This window comes from Rana temporaria, chromosome 1 (assembly GCF_905171775.1).
Source record: "Rana temporaria chromosome 1, aRanTem1.1, whole genome shotgun sequence".
NCBI classification, from domain to species: Eukaryota; Metazoa; Chordata; class Amphibia; order Anura; family Ranidae; genus Rana; species Rana temporaria.
In genome coordinates this window covers 383,843,546-383,858,374 of record NC_053489.1, presented here as the reverse complement: position 1 = coordinate 383,858,374, position 14,829 = coordinate 383,843,546, and the positions used below count along the sequence as shown (strand labels likewise).

The 14,829-nt window shown below is 47.9% G+C and overlaps 1 protein-coding gene and 1 long non-coding RNA gene across 2 annotated transcripts in view; one reads left to right on the top strand and one right to left on the bottom strand.

The window, feature by feature from the left end:
- SEMA6B (semaphorin 6B) overlaps positions 1–14,829 on the bottom strand; it is a 1,705,299-nt gene that overhangs the window by 388,639 nt on the left and 1,301,831 nt on the right. The window lies entirely within an intron of this gene.
- LOC120911518 lies at positions 980–7,452 on the top strand. Its single transcript, XR_005742304.1, has 2 exons — positions 980–1,344; positions 5,674–7,452. It is a non-coding gene; the product is annotated as an uncharacterized LOC120911518 (long non-coding RNA).

Below are 14,829 nucleotides of genomic sequence, written 5' to 3'. Positions count from 1 at the left end.
GGTCTGGTGGGGGGGAGGGGGCGGCTGGACACAGCTATATTATACTATATTTACCACCTTGCACCCCCCCTTTCGTTATCAGACTAGCACAGCACAGGATGCCAGACACTGTTTGAGAGTCCTCCCACACCAGCTCTCAGACGGCCTGCCAGTACCATGGCAACCCCCCCACCTAACACACACCTAACCTTGGGCTCAGGCCAGCGGTGGACACCAGGAAACCCCCTCGCAAGCTGAGTGTCACCCTTTACTAGTTCACTTCCCTCCCGCCTGTACTGTACTCACACCTGTTTCGGGAGTCTGGAGAGGAGACGAGGACAGCGTCACAGCATGCAGCCCCGCCCGGGTGGAGATAGATAGTGACATCCTCATGTCTGCAGTATGAGATGTGACACTCCCCACACCCCCCTAGCAACGCATCTGAGGGGCGGTCCCAATCAGAGGTGAAGAGGGCCGGTCCCAAGCGGCGTGAATACATTTCTATTCACAAATCTGCTAGCCTGTGTGGGATGGAGGTAGGTGGAGTGGGAGGCGCTGACTTGTACACTTCCTTGCAAAGCTCTGCTTTGCTGCTAGCCTGTACAGTGCGGGGGATGTGTGGGAGGTGGAGAGGGGCGGTCCTAAGCGGCAATGTGTGGAAGGTGAACATTGAACTGGCTGCACTGCGAGTGTGTGAGCGGCGGGAGGGGAACTGGACAGACACATACCTTATGCAGCACAGCCCTGTCTATACTCGCACTGCTCATAAATTCACTCGCCAAATGCGAGCAGGCGAGTGCAAATTTTGAGGCCTGGTGTAGAGGATATATATACTGTACATCCCAGGAGTTGTACATATATTTATACACTGTGGGTCAGATTCAGAAACAAGATACGACGGCGTATCTCCTGATACGCCGTCGTATCTCTGAGTGCGGGAGGTCGTATCTGAAGAGATGTTAAAGGGTTAACACATTGATTGAGATGGTACGGTGTAAGTCTTGTAACCGTCAGTTTGGATATCCTGTGTAGGCCTTGTGACATCTATGTTTAGAATTGCCAGTTTGTGGCTGTTGACACATATCACCAGTTTCAATCACGAGATGAGTTGTAACTTAAGCAATAGGTAACGGTAACTTTTTGGTCACTGCAGCAACGCCCGAAAGGGAGGGTCCGCCCAGTAACAGTATACTGACCAATTGTAATGAGACATGTATATGTATTTCCTTTGTTGTGAACACCCTATAAAAGAGAAAACTTACGTCATAAAGAGCAAAATGGTTTAACCTCATATCGTGTCAGTCTTGTTACTGCAGAAGGGCTAAATTCATTCTCACCGGTACCGAAGGGGCCATCGTAACTAAGGTGTGCATACTTTATCTTACCTAACGGGTTTGGGGAAGCCTTTCAATTTTGGGGGTTTGTTCTGGGATTTTGGGGGTCTCCCTGTAACTGTTGACGGTTAAACAGGGCTCGGACCAATTCCTGAATTCCTTTTGAATCCAGGCAGTCAGGGACTGTAAATTTTTTGAATCCAGGCAGTCAGGGACTGTAAATTTAGATACGGGTAAGAGTGGTTGGCGCCATGAAATAGGTTATCGGGGATAACTAAGAAGTGTCTCTGGGAGGCACAGGCACCTTGGTTACGATCACCCATTATTGCTTGCTGCTTATATTACTGCTGCTTGAAATATTGATGTTTAAAGTATTAAGTGATATACTGTTGTTTAAAGTATTAAGAATTTTAGAGTAATAAGAAATTATCTGTTTGTGCGGTTCGAATGCTTAGAAGGTAAGCTAAGCCAAGGACCGCGTTTTCGGACGTGTGTGACAAAAACGTGTAAGACGCCCCATCCTCCGTGGCTAGGCGAAAGCTATATGACCCACGGTTGATGAACGCAAGTGACACTGAGTCGGTCGTCTGCGTAATATTGTATGATTTATCCTTGATGTAAAGCTTGTTTAGTATTTGGTATAACCGAGTGGAATTTAAAAAAAATCTGCCAAGTTAGTTTCAAAATAAGACACAGTAAGATTGTGCTTTACACAATCTGTCAGGATGCGCTTGCCAGTGGTGAGTCACTAACCACAACAGGAACTAAAAGAATAAGAAGGTATTTAAAAAAAAAAAAAAAAACGTAAGACTGGCTGTGATACTTCACAGCCTGCATTACCTTTGACCACCACTAGAGGGAGACTCCACTCCAATCCAGCTAGCTGACCACACACAGGCAGATACAGATCTTACATACAATCTGGTGCATGCTAAGGATTGGGAAACAGTCTAGCAATTACTACACACTTTTAGGGTTCCTCCAGCTATTCTGTAAGCTTGAATCCCAGTGTTAAATCACTTTTTCCACTGTCCCCACACACACACACAGATCTCCATCTGGCAGATCTGTTAGCTTACAATCAGCATGCAATTTGGCAACATACAGTGAAATTGCATACTGTCTTTGTAAAGTCGACACTTCATTAATTAGTACAGCATATAGACAGCTTACTGTCTTCTTGTGTAAACCAATGACTTGCTTCCTGTGTCAGCGCAAAATGCAAAAAATTACTTTCATTTTGCAAAACACAGATTTTACTTATAAGAATTGTATTATCCAAGCCATAGTTAAATTGCCCAACACAATCTGTACTGTGTGGGATCCGATCAAACCTGGATCTTGTTTCCAGTGTGTTTGGCACGAAGATTTTGATTGTGTCAAAACAACCATCGGATACAAATTTGGATCAGTTTATCCAACTGACCAGTCCCGGTGTTTAGACCAATGGGGACCAGACATAGTAAACCTACCTCCTACCCATGTCCCAACGTCCAAGAAACCTGCAAAGAATACGTTGCCCGAGTAGGAGGCATGGATTATTTTCTTATTAATCCCTGGGTGGATAATATAGCGGGATGGACAGAGGGAATACACAGTTGTTCACCCTTCCCTAGGGACGGGGCAAATGACCTGATCCATATGGTAAAGGGACTGTGTCTAGGAGATTGGGTCGCATGGCCATATTATGGTCCGGGCCCACAATGGGACCAGGATTATATGAGACATGGGGGGGAACAATGGTTAGAAGTTGCCCCCTATTGGTATGATAGACCCAGACCCAATTCTAAACGCCCCAAACCCATAGATCACTCAAAAAGATATGAGTTAGAGAAATTATGTATCAAGAAGGGAACTTCTGGCATAATTCCCATTTCACCCCCCCTTTCCAATACCAAGCCCTAAAAGAGAAACTAGATGGAATCAGACCTATGATACAGGGCTTTTTAGAGAAGGGAATCTTAACCCCTATCTGCTCTGCATATAGTACCCCTATCAACCCTGTTTCCAAACCAGACGGTAGTGTCAGATTTGTTCAAGACCTAAGGGCTATAAATAATTTAATCATCCCTCTTGCCCCGATAGTGCCAGATGTCATCTCTCTCCTTTCCTCCATCTCTGCACAGGCCACTTATTTTTCTGTAATTGATTTGAATAATGCCTTTTTTAGTATACCTGTACATGAGGACACTAGGCCTCTGTTTGCATTTCACCTTCGAGGGTCAACAACTCACCTGGTGCTCCAGGGATATGCTGATTCACCTGTTGTGTACAGCATAATCCTCCAAGCCACATTAAAACCCTGGCACCTCCCCCAAGGTTCTGTCCTGCTACAATACGTGGATACCCCCTCGTTTGTAGTCTATCAAGGGAGGCCTGCAGGGAAGATTGTTTATCATTGTTAGGCTGGTTACATGAATGTGGGCACAAAGTTTCACCCAAAAAGTTACAATGGTGTAAAGAGGAAGTTGAATATCTTGGTTTTGTCCTCAGTCAAGGGAGTAGGAAAATCAGTCCTAGCCGTATTTAATCTGTCATGGGCCTGGTCAACCCAACCACTCAGAAAGAAATGCTATCTTTTCTGGGTATGATAAATTACTGCAGACAGTGGATACCGGACTGTTCTTACCATGTTTGAGGCAGTGCACATTGTCAGACAAACCAAAAGATATAAAAATGTTAAACGCTTTTGAAAAGTTGAAGTTAGCAATGATGTGTAGTTCTGTTTTGGGCCTCCCTGAAATATGTAAAGCCATTTCCGCTATATGCAAGGGACAACTGTAAAACCAGTGACACAAGAACACGGAGGAAAGTTTAGACCCGTAGTTTTTTTTCCGAAGGTAATGCCAATTTCTGTACAAGGTATGCCCGCTTGTTTGAGAGCCCTAGCGGCATGTGCAATGGTGGTGGAAATGTCAGTAGTTTTCACCCTGGGCCACCCCACCACACTTTACACTACCCACCATGTCATCCATCTTCTAAGAGGGATACACACCCAGCATATGTCAGCCCAACGTCTAAGTGGATACGAAGTCATCCTCTTAGGAAACACATCCTTGTCAATTAAATACTGTTCCCTAAATGCAGGCCCTGCCCCTATTTTAAATGCATTATTGGGACTGAAAGGTGAGACAGATGACATTCCACAAGACCATGACTGTTTAACTTCTGTAACAAGAGACTTCCCCTAGACTAAGACATGGCAACCCTGCCCATACCAGATTCACATGTTGTGTTTGTGGATGGGTCATGCACAAGACCAAATGAAACCACATACAACGCAGGATATGCCGTTGTAAGTTTACCTGACTGCATACATGAAGCAAAACCCATCCCCTATCAGTCGGCTCAGGCTGCCGAGCTGATAGCCTTGACCAGAGCATGCCAGTTGTTCGAGGGACAGCCTGTCACCATTTACACGAGGGTTCATGGGAGCGGATGGGAAAAGAATTTCTCATTCCCAGTTGATCAATGATCTACTAGCCGCAGTCCACCTCCCTTCAGAGATAGCCATACTACATTGTAGGGCACACACGGGGGGCGGAGATCCGATTTCTAGGGGCAATGCCTTGGCAGATAGAACAGCAAAGGAAGCTGTACTACAAAAACCAGCTACTCTACAAATGGCCGTACTAACACCACCTCGTTAGATGACACACAAATGATAGTGGAACTCCAGTACTCGGCAAGTGACACAGATCCAAATGACTGGTGTTATCCAGTGTTGCAAAAGAGTCCAAAGAGTGGACTAATTTGCAAAGAGGGGAAACCATGCATCCCACAGGCTAGTGCACCACTTTTTATAGCCCAGTATCATGGGGTAGGCCACAATAGTAAAGCTACAACGCTACTGTTGCTTAAAAATGATTTTTACATTACAGACGTTGACAAGTTAGTAGCTGGGTTTGTACAGAGGTGCATCACATGCCTCCGAGCAAATCCTAACAACCTAAATATGCCCTGGTAATCGTGGACATGTTCTCACGATGGCCAGAGATATATCCCACTAAAGCTGAGGATGAAAAAATAGTTGCAAGAATTCTGACTCAACATATTATTCCCAGATGGGGATGCCCACTGGAAATTAATAGTGATAAAGGACCAGCCTTCACCTCAAAAGTCAACCAGGAAGTCTTACCCATCATTCTTGCAGAGATTAGAATGACCCCCCACAAATCTTTAAGGATGTCACCTTTTGAAATACTAATGGGAAGACCCTTTCCCACCCCATGGGCAAAGAAACCTCTGGCCTTACAGGAAGGAGATTTAGAACAAATTCAGGATCACTATGTTAGGACATTGATAATTAAACTAGATGAGATAGAGCAAAAAGTTGTCTAAGTTTCCTTCTCTTCCACAGGAAAACACCCACCCTTTTATACCAGGAGATGTAGTGGTAGTAAAACACCTGATGAAGGATAAGAAGGCCAAGGATTTCGCCTATGGTCCAGAAACAAGTATTGTGGCCGTGACCCGTACCGCCATGTTGACTGAAGGAAGCCCAACTTGGATCCATGCCACCAGAGTGAAATTGGTCCCCAGAGCAAGACTGAAAGCAGAACTAGTCGATGCAGAGGACCAAAACGAAGGGGAAAGCCCAATCCTCCAACAAGGGGTACTAATGGGAGCAAATGACTCCGACCTCCCACAAATTGGATCTGAGGTAATAACGAGGGCTGATAGCCTAGGCCTCCGACAATATGACATCACTTATTTCACCACAGACTTCTGGGAAAACCTTGTGCCTCCTATTTTGGACTGTCCTAATCGTATTCCTGCCAGTTTGGCTGATAACTAACTGTATCCATCACCCTGAAGATTTGGGACATATAAAGAGCATTTGTGGAAATTCTAACACTCCACAACAGGACAATGCCAATAACACACATGATAGACACAAGAGAAATGAGAACTCTGAGGGTTTTACAGACAAAATGCTATTATTAAAGTTTAAATATGCCTATGCCCAGAAATCTGGATATGAAAAATGTTGGATATGTAGTAAGCTCCATCCTAGCACTACTAGGATCCCTATAATGGGTATGGTTCCTTCATGGAGTGGGTGGGGAATAGACTTAATGAAAAGGTTGAATAAATATGTGGGAATTATTGATGAAATAATGGAGAAGAACTCCGATGATATTACTAAACTAAACATAGAAACTAGAGCAATTAGGAAGCAATTAGAATTACATGAGTTAGCCATAGAAAGCATGAGTGCCACCTTAACTGGATTATTGTGAAAATACAATTAGTACTACAATGACAATTAGAATTGAGGAAGATCACCCCAGGGAAGAGATAGAGTGTTATCAGATTGTCAGATTATCAGATTCGTATGATGCCAAGACGGGTGATATGAATGAGTAAAAGATATGTATCCACATACACCTTAAGAAGATCTTTGCTCCACATAGATGTGAAGTAGTACTGTGGACCCTTTGGTGTCATACTAGGTAGAGAATCTTTTTGCAAACTTAAGTTTTTGAGCAGGAATGCTGACATGGTTAAAAAGTGCTGCCCTGGCCATCTTTATGATTATTATTTTTGTTTTACTCGTATATGCTTGTTATAGGCTCATAATGTGCATAGTTGTTAAAATGTCCCGAACACCCGACCCAGCAGCTGCAAATAGAATCTATCTGAATATGTATCATGATAAAAGAAGGGTGGAGAAAGAGAACCACATCATTTAAAAATTATTTGTGTTCTAAGAGGGGATTGAAGAGATGTTAAAGGGTTAACACATTGATTGAGATGGTACTGTGTAAGTCTTGTAACCGTCAGTTTGGATATCCTGTGTAGGCCTTGTGACATCTATGTTTAGAATTGCCAGTTTGTGGCTGTTGACACATATCACCAGTTTCAATCACGAGATGAGTTGTAACTTAAGCAATAGGTAACGGTAACTTTTTGGTCACTGCAGCAACGCCCGAAAGGGAGGGTCCCCCCAGTAACAGTATACTGACCAATTGTAATGAGACATGTATATGTATTTCCTTTGTTGTGAACACCCTATAAAAGAGAAAACTTACGTCATAAAGAGCAGAATGGTTTAACCTCATATCGTGTCAGTCTTGTTACTGCAGAAGGGCTAAATTCATTCTCACCGGTACCGAAGGGGCCATCGTAACTAAGGTGTGCATACTTTATCTTACCTAACGGGTTTGGGGAAGCCTTTCAGTATCTATGCGCCTGATTCAGAGAATCAGTTACGCATAGATATCCCTAAGATCCGACAGGTGTAAGTGTCTTACACCGTCGTATCTTAGGCTGCATTTTCAGGCTGGCCGCTAGGTGGCGCTTCCGTATGTTTACGCAAGGAATATGCTAATTAGGTATATATGGCGATTCAGAAACGTACGTTCGGCCGGCGCAATTTTTTAGGTCGTTTACGTTAGGCTTTTTTCGGCTTATAGTTACCCCTGCTATATGAGGCGTAGCTAATGTTAAGTATGGCCGTCGTTCCCGCGCAGTGTTTTGAAACGTAAAAACGCAGGGTCAAGTAAAATTTAAATAAAACACGCCCCCAACATCCCCATTTAAATTAGGCGGGCTTACGCCGCCACACATACGTTACGCCGCCGTAACTAAGGGCCAGATTCACAAACAGCGGCGCAAATTAAGTTACTCAAATCTTATGTCATTTAAGTTACGGCGCCTTCATTTTTTGTCGTAAGTGCCGTATCCACAGCGCATTTGCGGCCCAAATTGCGCAAGCGTAACTTAAATCCCGAGGCGTAAGGCGGGGTTATTGCAAGTGGGAAGGAAGTGGGCGTGCTCCATTGTAATGAGCCGTGACCCCATGCAAATGAAGGGCCGGCCGTACTGCGCATGCGTGCACGAATCAGCACCTCACTGGGCATGTGCAGAACTTGGCTCGGCGCAATCAGTGAGATAGGTAAATGGCCAAGCGTACTTAGTTTGAGAATCGCCCTGTGTATAAATAGCCCCAGACAAACACACTACCCTTGCAAAAGTACATCCCTGTGTTCCCCTTTCCTAGAGCAAGTTGCTTCTGCTCTGTCGTTTGTTGGTGTGTGTTGGTGAGTTTCGTGTTAGTTAAAAGATTTGGAGGAGTAGTAAAGTGTAGTAGTTGTGTGTTTTTTCTGATTGTATTTTCTGTTTGTTTTTTCCGTGTTTGTTTTTTGCTGATTGTTTTTTCGGAGTTTGTTTTTGAATTTGTAGTAGCTGTCTGCTTGTGTGGTTTGATTTTTGTGTTTGTTTGTTGTGTGAGTATTTGTGTTTGTTGTGTTTGTTTTTTGTTGGTGCTGAGTGGTGTGTATTATGGCACCGAAGCGCAGGAAGCTAAATTTTTCGAGCATCGAGAAGCAGATTCTTGCTAGGGGCATCGCCCAATATGGGCGTTATTTACATGGCCCTGAGAGTCGGAACACCCCCCCGGCCAGGAGGAAGGCGATCATCCAGAAAATTACGGATCAGATCAATGCGGCGGGGGGGGGGGGGAGACGAGGATCCCCGGTGGGATATAAAGGAGGATCAACGATCTTAAGAGCCTAGTCCGTGACAAGATGGCCAAGATCAAGGCCCATGCCAGGGGCACTGGAGGAGGCGCACCCTGCCCCATCAGGCTGAGTGAGGAGGAATGGGCAGTGGCCCGGTGTTTCCACCCACAGCAGGTGGTGGGCCTGCCTGGCTATCAATCTGATTCTCCTGTGAGGACAGGTAATTTTGGGGTTTTTCTATCTGGTGATTAGCATGTGTGGGTGGGGGAAGGGAAGATGTGCCAAGTGTGTGGATCCTCCAACCTGTGATTGTTTTGTGTCCTCCACAGATGGCCAGGAGATTGCTGGGCCATCAGGCCAGGAGGTTGCTGGGCCATCAGGCCAGGCTGCACCATCCCCAGGACAAGAGGCTGCTGAGGAGTCCCAAGAAGGGCAGGAGTCCCCAGGGGAGGGGAGTGGCCACACCTCCCCTCATGAGGAGGTTGAGGGGGAGGAGGATGAGGGGGTGGAGGCTGAAGATATGAACATTGCCAGGCAAGTCCTTTTGGCATCGGATATGTTGACCCTTGAGGCTACCCCTGAGGCTGGCAGCAGTCAGGCCACCATCAGGGGTAGCCCCTCCCACTCCTCCCCCAACAGGCCTCAACCCACAAGGGTCTCTCTCTCCCCTCCTCCCAGGCCACAAGCCTCAGCGGCAGGCAGGATGGCGACCCATGAGACCAGGGGGGTGGCCGAGCGTCTGCCGGGCAATCTGCAGAGGGACAATGCCCGGCAGACCCGCAATCTGGCTCAGATCAAAGTGACTCTGAGCCAGATGGAGGCCAGCCTGGGTACAATTAAGGAGTCAATCACTGATGTGGCCACAAACTCCTTGGCGGTCATCACATGCCTGTGTGACCTGCAGACCGCCACAACAGGCGTGGCCCAGGAGGTGAATGCCCTGACCCAGGCTGTCCAGGACAATACCCGGGCTGGCCAGGCCAATACGGCTGCCCTCACAATCTGTCTGACCAGGATAGCAGTGGCCTTGGAGGGCAGGCCAGCAAGAGGACAGTCACCAGGGGAGGCTCCTCCTTCCCCTGCTCACCCACCCCCCCAGGATGATCCTCCTTTCCCTGCTCACAAACCCCCCCCAGGAGGATCCTCCTTCCCCTGCTCACCCCCCCCCCCAGGAGGCTCCTCTGGTTGGCTGTGGCCTTGCCCGTGGGCGGCCCAGGCGTAGCTTACGCCGCCGCCGTTAATTTTGCAGGGTACTTTTAAATTTTGATTTTGATTTATTTTTTTGGTATACTGTACTTATGATTTGTTTAATGTGTGTGAATGATGTGTGAATGTGGGGGTGGCATTCCTGATTAAATAAGGGTGTCACCCTCAGTTTTGGTGGAGTAGGGATCCCCAGGACCAGGGAGAAGTGATCCCAGGTCCATGTGAATGGTGTATGAATGCACAGTGACATAATTGGAGCCGTGGCGGGGCGTTACTGCTCCCAAGTACCATTGGGGGGGTACTTGGATCTAATCCAATTAGATGTGCATGTGATGTGTCTGTGCTAGGGACCACAGTGGTGTGCATTCATGCATTCTCATTGTGACATAATTAATGTGTGTGTTTACTGTGCAAAGATGCATTCTGCGAGGAGTCTCCTGACTGCTGTTCCCTCAGAAGAGGGGGTACCCTCGGTTACTAAAGTCACTAGTCTAGCTATGCGCATGGATGCCCCTGGCATGTTGGCATACAGATTGTTGTCCTGCAAGTGTCAGGGAATTCCCGTAAGACGCTTTGCACATAGACGTGCGCAAGTGCATAGTCTTTGCCATAGAATGGCTCACAGATGCGCGCATGCGCGCCAGAGCTCGCACTTGCGGGCACGCATGCGCACAGATACGGGCACGCGCGCACACGTACGAGCCTAATTCAGTTTGGCGCCAGACAGCCTATTTAAAGGGTGTCTGGGCTTTTGTGCCCTTGCTGACTGATCTTCAGCTTGTTTCTGTAATCCTGCTTGATCCTGTAAGTTTTCCCAGTATTCTGACCCGGCTCCGTTCCTGACTCTGGCTCTTTCTACGATTCGGTACCTCACTGCCCGCTTGCTGACGAACCTGGCTATCCCTGAGACCTTGCTCCTGTCTATGCCCCTGGTCACTGTTAACCCTCGGTTACCTGCCTGTCTTTCACTTGTTAATGCGCAACTCATCACGGACTACTCCAGGCCGCTGAACCCTGCCAAGCTGTTCTCCCGGGACCCCCGGCTCCAGGCACTCGTGTCCCTCCTGTCCTTCGGCTTCCTCTGTTTCATCTTCAGCGGAGCCAGGACAGGAGATATAAGAGAGGCAGACCTCATCAATTCAGTCTCCCATCCGATCCCTGACAGCAAGTGTGTGCTCAGCTCTTCCTTAATGGTGTTGCTTTAGCTGACATTTACACGGCAGGTGTAAAGTTAGGGCTGCTTTTATAAAGTGTAATTTTACACCATGAAACTAACAGGTGCGCACAGGGCGTAATCTACGCCGCACACACTTAATTTTGTGGATCGCCTTATCTCCCTCATTTGCATCTTTGCCTATCAAAACAGCGGCGTGTCTAGCGTATTTTGCGCTCGAAGAAGCGCTGGTGTAATTTTTTTTTAGGTAGGATGGAAAAAAATGGATTTCAGGCGTAACTCGTTTTGAGGATCAGGCGCAAAAATACGCGCGGCGCATCTTTCAATTACGCTGCGCATCTCGAGTTAAGTCGGCGCAAGTGCTTTGTGAATCTGGCCCTAAGGGCGCAAGTTCTGTATTCAGAAAGAACTTGCGCCCTTAGCGCCAGATTCACAAAGTTACAGTGGCGTAACGTATCTGAGATACGTTACGCCGGGCGGATAGATACACCATTGTATCTGAATCCAGCCCTGTATAGTTTAGTTAGATTAGAGGTGCAGGGTGCTGTGTAATATAAAGGGGTCCAGTGGTGCAGGGTGCTATGTAAAGGGGCCCAGAGCTGTGGAGTGCTGTGTGATGTAAGGGGCCCAGTGGTGCAAGCTGCTGGGTAATATAAAGGGGTCCAGTGGTGCAGGGTGCTATGTAAAGGGGTCCAGAGCTGTGGGGTGCTGTGGAATGCAAGGGGCCCAATGGTGCAAGCTGCTGTGTAATATAAAGGGGTCCAGTGGTGCAGGGTGCTATGTAATGGGGTCCAGAGCTGTGGGATGCTGTGTAATGTAAGGGGCCCAGTGGTGCAAGCTGCTGTGTAATATAAAGGGGCCCGATGGTGCAAGCAGCTGTGTAATAAAAAGGGGTCCAGTGGTGCAGGGTGCTATGTAAAGGGGTCCAGAGCTGTGGGGTGCTGTGTAATGTAAGGGGCCCCGTGGTGCAAGCTGCTGTGTAATATAAAGGGGCCCAGTGGTGCAAACTGCTGTGTAATATAAAGGGGCCCCGTGGTGCAAGCTGCTGTGTAATATAAAGGGGCCCAGTGGTGCAAACTGCTGTGTAATATAAAGGGGTCCAGTGGTGCAAGCTGCTGTGTAATATAAAGGGGCCAAGTGGTGCAAGCTTCTGTGTAATATAAAGGGGTCCAGTGGTGCAGGGTGCTATGTAAAGGGGTCCAGAGCTGTGGGGTGCTGTGTAATGTAAGGGGCCCAGTGGTGCAAGCTGTTGTGTAATATAAATGGGTCCAGTGGTGCTGGGTGCTATGTAGAGGGGCCCAGTGGTGCAAGCTGCTGTGTAATATAAAGGGGTCCAGTGGTGCAGGGTGCTATGTAAAGGGGTCCAGAGCTGTGGGGTGCTGTGTAATGTAAGGGGCCCAGTGGTGCAAGCTGCTGTGTAATATAAAGGGGCCCAGTGGTGCAAGCTGCTGTGTAATATAAAGGGATCCAGTGGTGCTGGGTGCTATGGAAAGGGGCCCAGTGGTGCAAGCTGCTGTGTAATATAAAGGGGCCCAGTGGTGCAAGCTGCTGTGTAATATAAAGGGGTCCAGTGGTGCAGGGAGCTATGTAAAGGGGTCCAGAGCTGTGGGGTGCTGTGTAATGTAAGGGGCCCAGTGGTGCAAGCTGCTGTGTAATATAAAGGGGCCCAGTGGTGCAAGCTGTTGTGTAATATAACGGGGTCCAGTGGTGCTGGGTGCTATGTAGAGGGGCCCAGTGGTGCAAGCTGCTGTGTAATATAAAGGGGCCCAGTGGTGCAAGCTGCTGTGTAATATAAAGGGGTCCAGTGGTGCAGGGAGCTATGTAAAGGGGTCCAGAGCTGTGGGGTGCTGTGTAATGTAAGGGGCCCAGTGGTGCAAGCTGCTGTGTAATATAAAGGGGCCAAGTGGTGCAAGCTGCTGTTTAATATAAAGGGGTCCAGTGGTGCTGGGTGCTATGTAGAGGGGCCCAGTGGTGCAAGCTGCTGTGTAATATAAAGGGGCCCAGTGGTGCAAGCTGCTGTTTAATATAAAGGGGTCCAGTGGTGCTGGGTGCTATGTAGAGGGGCCCAGTGGTGCAAGCTGCTGTGTAATATAAAGGGGTCCAGTGGTGCTATGTAAAGGGGTCCAGAGCTGTGGGGTGCGGTGTAATGTAAGGGGCCCAGGCGCACAGCGTAAACTGTGCCCACCTGTCCAGTGCCACATCTCATCTATATTTTGTTGACACAGTTGATAAGATATAAAAACAAAATTCACTGCAATACATAATAGTAGTCATTTGTCTGCCAGGGTGTCTTTGCCTTACAGGGTAAACTGTGCCCACCTGTCCAGTGCCACATCTCATCTATATTTTGATGGCACAGTTGATAAGATATAAAAACAAAATCCACTGCAATACATAATAGAAGTCATTTGTCTGCCAGGGTCTCTTTGGCTCACAGGGTAAACTGTGCCCACCTGTCCAGTGCCACATCTCATCTATATTGTGTTGGCACAGTTGATGAGATATAAAAACAAAATTCACTGCAATACATAATAGCTGTCAGTTGTCTGCCAGCGTGTCTCAGGCTCACAGCATTTACTGTGCCCACGTGCCCATGCAGTGCCACCACTCATATCTGTTGTCACAGTAGATTACATTTTAAAAAAATGCAGGGGGTCCAGAACTGTTAGGGGGTGTCTGTGTAACATACAGGTGTCTAGAGCTATGGGGGGCTGTGTAATGTAAAGGGGTCCAGAGGTGCAGTGCTGTGTAATGTAAAGGGGTCCAGAGGTGCAGGGTACTGTTTAATGTAAAGAGGTCCAGAGGTGCAAGGGGCTGTGTAATGTAAGGGGCCCAGTGGTGCAGGGGGCTGTGTAGTGTAAAGGGGTCCAGAGGTGCAGGGTGCTGTGTAATGTAAGGGGCCCAGTGGTGCAGGGGGCTGTGTAGTGTAAAGGGGTCCAGAGATGCAGGGTGCTGTGTAATGTAAAGGGGCCCAGAGGTGCAGGGTGCTGTGTAATATAAAAGGGTCCAGTGGTTCAGTGCTGTGTAATGTAAAAGGGTCCAGGGGTGCAGTGCTGTGCAATGTAAAAGGGTCCAGAGATGCAGGGTACTGTTCAATGTAAAGGGGTCCAGAGGTGCAAGGGGCTGTGTAATGTAAGGGGCCCAGTGGTGCAGGGGGCTGTGTAATGTAAAGGGGTCCAGAGGTGCAGGGTGCTGTGTAATGTAAGGGGCCCAGTGGTGCAGGGGGCTGTGTAATGTAAAGGGGTCCAGAGGTGCAGGGTGCTGTGTAATGTAAAGGGGTTCAGTGATGCAGGATTCTATGTAAAGGGGCCCAGAGCTGTGGGGTGCTGTGTAATGTAATGGGCCCAGTGGTGCAGGGGGCTGTGTAGTGTAAAGGGGTCCAGAGATGCAGGCTGCTGTGTAATGTAAAGGGGCCCAGAGGTTCAGGGTGCTGTGCAATATAAAGGGGTCCAGTGGTGCAGGGTGCTGTGTAATAAAAAGGGACCCAGAGGTGCAGGGTGCTGTGTAATGTAAAGGGGCAACGCAGAGAGAGGAGTCTGAGGAAGAGGAGTCAGAGGAGGAAGGTGGCTTTGAGAAGGTGGAGGACCAACCACAGCAGGTGTCCCAGGGGGCTTGTTGTCACCTTTCAGGGACCCTTGGTGTTGTACGTGGCTGGATGGAGGAAGAGACA